Source organism: Eupeodes corollae, chromosome 1, assembly GCF_945859685.1.
Source record: "Eupeodes corollae chromosome 1, idEupCoro1.1, whole genome shotgun sequence".
Classification (NCBI taxonomy): Eukaryota; Metazoa; Arthropoda; class Insecta; order Diptera; family Syrphidae; genus Eupeodes; species Eupeodes corollae.
This window is the reverse complement of record NC_079147.1, coordinates 141,219,135-141,224,351: the sequence shown is the minus strand read 5'-3', so window position 1 is coordinate 141,224,351 and position 5,217 is coordinate 141,219,135. Positions and strand designations below refer to the sequence as shown.

The 5,217-nt window shown below is 34.0% G+C and overlaps 1 long non-coding RNA gene across 1 annotated transcript; it reads right to left on the bottom strand.

Annotated features, from left to right (window-relative positions):
• Nucleotides 1–606: 606 nt before the first annotated feature.
• LOC129941570 (uncharacterized) lies at nt 607–2,170 on the bottom strand. The gene is made up of 3 exons (XR_008780883.1): nt 1,460–2,170; nt 1,309–1,389; nt 607–1,243 (listed from the first exon to the last, which is right to left on the bottom strand). It is a non-coding gene; the product is annotated as an uncharacterized LOC129941570 (long non-coding RNA).
• Nucleotides 2,171–5,217: the final 3,047 nt, after the last annotated feature.

Here is a 5,217-nt window from a genome sequence, read left to right as displayed (position 1 = left end):
TTTCAAAGAAGCTTTTGATGCTTTGCCTCTGTTTTTTTAAGCCGGGGATTCAAATTGGGCTTCTACATCTTCTGTAGCCTCATTTTCGGTGGTTGCTGAGGATATTTTTTCAGGGTGCTTCCTTTTTAGGTGATCACTCAGGTTACTGGTGTTTCCTGAGTGTTTATACTCTTTCTTGCACAGAGTACATTTCACATAATCCTTCGAAGCACCTTCTCCAGCAACTGGCTTAAAAAAATTCCAAACAGCAGATTTTTTTTGTAAGCATTCCCCAAAACACAACTAGATAAAGTAAACATAAAACATAAACTGAATATGAATTCTACTTACTTGAAATATGATAGAGAACAAAAATAGACAAATGTGAAGGAAAGATCTATTTTTTTTTAATTTAAACAAACAATAGATACAAATAACAAACAGATCAAGAAGACAAGAATTAAGAATACCGAACCCGAACAGAAACAATAACACAAATGAAAGGATAGGAGAAACAGAGAGTCGGTGACAAAATATAATAATAATGAGCGGAGTCTCATACGAATGCATAAGTGTTAGTTGATGACAATATGTGTTTTATTATCCCAGTAGGAAATTTCAAAAAATTCATGGGTGAATCACCAACTTATTCCTTGGTGAATGGAAGCTACACCCCATGAAAACATGGTGAAAACATCAGTGAAATTAACATGGGGATTGGATTGGCGTTCACCAAGTTGTGAATTTCATGGTGACTGTTCAGTGAGGAAATCACCAAGCAAGTGCATTTGGTGTATTCCAAAGTGAATTGTAGTTGATGAAAAATACCGCGAATTCACACCGGGGAAATCACTGGGTTAGTGGAGTTGCTGATATACTTGTGTACTTTACATTGGTGAAAAATGTGATGAATGTTCACCAAGGAATTCACTTTGCAAAATTGAACGCCTTTTTCATAAATGAATATTGACCAGTGGTTTCCTTAGGGAAGCCAATGTAACTCATTCACTAATGCAAATTGACCTGGTGAAAAATTTCGTGAATGTGCATAAATGAAGTCAATCATGTTTTTAGTATCGAATTATTTTTTACTCATACCTAAATCTTTGGATACAAATATTTAAAAAAAAAACAGCCATGTAAATTGTTATGATTTTATTGAAAAAAATGCTGCCAATGTGCAGATCCCATTTTTTACCTGCTCCGTGGTGACACACAAACGTTTGATGTCCGCTCTCATTTCGTCTATCATATCTTGTTGATTCTATACAAAATGTAAAGCAGATATATAGAAATTTAATTTAATAAAATAATAATAGTTATAATTACCGTTTTCTTAAAAATCCGCCTTGGCTGCTTTGTGGGTGAAAATTCAATGGAGTCCATTGCCGACTGTTTAGATCCGGAAGCCTTTAGAAAAAGAGCAAAAAAATAGGATTAGATAATTGTAGAAAGGGATTTGTAATTTAAATAAAATTACCTGAATATTTTCCTTGTCCATTAGAACACAATTACCTACCAATTTACCTAAATATTCACTTTTTTACGCTTATAATATAATTTATTTTCTCAACTCTTTTTAATAATTTTAAGCTTTACTCACTTGTTGACACTATGAACAATGGAATTCAACTGAAAAACAGTTTCTCGAAAATACAACAATGCTTTCAAAACAAATCACTTACCCCGAACACTGTGCGTTGTTGTTGGAAATAACTTTGTTTCTAAGCAAACCAGGCTGAGGATCGCGAATCGAAGTTTTATGATATGTAAAAAAACCCGAACATTGCAATCCTTCAACCATGCGTCGCCATCACCGTCGGTCGTTGTTGTTGGAAATAACTTTGTTTCTCGAAGCAAACCAGGCTGACGAACGGGAACGGCAATTTTTTATTGTATGTAAAAAACCCGAGCATTGAAATTCTAAAACTGAAGCCAATCTCCGTATTATTCAGTGGCAGGTAGAGAAGAAAAAGGCAAATATAAACAAAAACAAAACACCCATCTCGTGCTTCATATCGGGAATGAAATATTTTACAAGGAAAAAGATAGGGTGGATTGTATAATCATAGGAAAAACGCAATGCCTTTCAGTAAGGATTTCATTGCATGCTATTCCTCAATGATTCGAGTAGCTGATTTCCTTGGCGATTTCACAGAAAATTTTCATTGGTGAGCAAATTTCCTACTGGGATACTTATTTTTATCGCATACTTGTGCATTGTTGGGAGGTTAAGAGTCATAGTTCATTACATTGTCAGCTGTTACATTTTTTTTAGGCAACCTGTTACAATTTATTTTGCCGAATATTAAAGAAAAGAAATTAAACGAAAATAAAGTTAAACAAATAAACCGCGAAGAAAAACAAGAACCGAATTAAAAGAATTATATCGAGCTGTCAAACGACAGCGGCGAATAAGCGACGAGGCAAAAATTGCAACAGGCAGCAATTTAAGTGCTGCCAGCACGACGAGCTCAGAAAGGGGTGGGTTCAGCAATTAACAATCAATCGATGAATCGATTAATAAAGTTGCGTATGGATATGATATCACGTTGATATCAAAATTATTGTTTGATTAAAAATTTGCCACAGGGGCGTTCTTACGTTAAGTAAGAAAAGGGGCGCCAGCAATTTTTTTCCTGAAATAAAAAGAAGGAAATTGCAAACCTTTAAGAAAAGAAAAAAAAACAAACACAACAATAAAACCACTATGAAAAAAAAAGAAAGAACAAAATGGATACCTTTTAAGATATGTTTATTAATTTAAATATGCCTGAGAAACCTTGCAAAAAGCAGGATGAAAACTCAGGATCTTTTCAAACAATTAAACAAAAGATTTCATAAATTATGGACCGTTAAGGCCTAAATTCCCATCAATAAATTGGGGATTAAAAAAGAATAAAAAAATGAATTGTCAAAACGATTTTACACAGAACCAATAAAATTTGTACTTATCTTTTTTTTTGAAAATCCCAAACTAGCAACTTATTCTCAACTAACTTCCTTTTCCTTCTTTATTTTTCCTCAGTCCCGACACTTTTTTTTTTGTAATTTTTCTCAATCTTTTTTTTTTCACACTCTTTGTTCGAATTTCTCAAATTATTTTTTTATCTTCACTCCTTGAAAGTTTGACAAGAAATGACGGCCAGATCTCAAGATCTATCCTATCTCTTCTTTACCTCTCCCGCCATTTTAGCTTTCAGCCAATATGGAGTGGCGGATTTCAATCACATCATCAACAGCCAATCGGAGATCGGCATGTTGATCTCAACTTGTGATGAAATTCTCGCGATCCCGCTTACTCGCTCTTCTCTCACAGCTAAATGCAAGTCATCCTGGAATTCGCCGCCCGCTGGATTCAGTTCCAGGTCACGACGATTCCAGGAGCTGCATTCAGCCAGCCCCACTTTCTACCTTGATATCGAACAATGACTATGAAATTTAAGATCGAGACAAATCTTTACTTAACTTTAAATTTAACTTTATCTTCAAAACAACCGCGCGAAAGAAAAAAAAGATAATTACAAATTGGTATCTGTTAATTAAACCCCGAACTAAGTTTCCCGAAACTTAATCGTCCAAAAATTTATGAAATCTTTTTTTTTTGTATTACAATTCTTCTTTCATTTTTTTTTAATATGCTTGACGTTAGAAATGATTAACAACATGAACAAAATAATTAAATTAATTAATTAAATTAATAATTAAAGAATATAAATTTACAAAAAAGTTTTCTAAAGAGTTAAAGTTGGGCCGTAGGCCATTCTCCATTTGGAGTGACTTCTCATGAAACTTTACGTGTCGACCAGACCGTCCATCTGGTTTGGTTTCACTTCCATGGAAACCATCCTTCTTTTGAAACCTGAAACGAGACTTGGTATTTTTTTCCTCACGAAAATGACAGAGAGAACCATGGTCAGAAGGACTATGGCCGTCCCGCTCTCTCTCATCCTCGTGTAGAAGGAATATGACAGTTGTCAGATCGAAAATTGTAAACAAAAAACAAGTGTGCAAGTGGATGCAAAATGCATCATTTTTTTTTTACTTTAATTAAAATTAAATGTTTAAAGAAATTGTTGCGTTCATTTATAACGCAACAAACCCTACTTCAGACATCTTAGAACAATCCATGAAGGGTGTCTTCGACGAAAATGTCACTTTGTATGAGGGATAACAACAACTCAAAAGATGCTTCGCTTCAATAATTGTAGAACGATGGCTTATCATTTTGCCTGAGCTCTCTTGTTAAAAAGGCATATGAACCTTGTTGCGATATACGCTCAATACACTTTTTCTGTGTATTCTAATAATTCTTCCATGAATGCGTAACTCGTAAAACGAAAAAACAAGCGCTCAGCAATATGAGGAAATGGTAATTCATTGGGACCAAGGCAAAGGGATGTTAGTGGATGGAAAAGAGTATGTTCGTGATTTTGTGCATTGTTTCCATTGCGATTTAAGTACACATATTTCATTATTATATTTTTAAAGGTTTGGAGTGACTATTAGAGGTCTGCAATGAATGTCTTGAAACCAGTTTTAAGACATTCACTTTATTTCAAGTACACTTTCATATTATATACACTGCTTGAAACTAAAATGAATGAATCGTCGTATATGTTATTACTGCATGAGTCTTGTACCCATTTCAAACCAAGCACTTACTGCAGTGAAACCATGAAGAATGGGTATTCATAAATGGGTACTCATGAACAAAGTGTAAAATACACTATGTACACTGGGTACACTGAGTACACTGATAAGGTTCAAGAAATATTGGTTAACTTACTGCTGTTTGAAATCAAAGTCAGCTTTCTTAAACAACAGATATGTGAGAAATGGCTGCTGAGAAAAGCAACAGATTAAGCATTAAGACATGATTGATGATGGAAAGTATAGATATCAATAAAACAAATAAATCAAATAACACATTTTTAATTAATTTATTACAAAAGTTCTTTGAGGTCATTACATATTTCGGTTTTATTTATATTAGAATGTAAAAACATAATTTGGTTAACTAAAATTGGGTCGGATTCAATAAGACAACGTTTTTCTGAAATTAACATTCTGGCTGCAGAAAATATGCGTTCAGAGGCAGCACTACTTGCCGGTGTAGCCAATATTTTGCAGCTGACTTTAAACAATAGTGGGAATTCAATTTTGTGTAGATACCACCACTGCAAAACATCAAAACCATCATGAAAAATCACGTTTACGTTTTCATACGCCAATAGT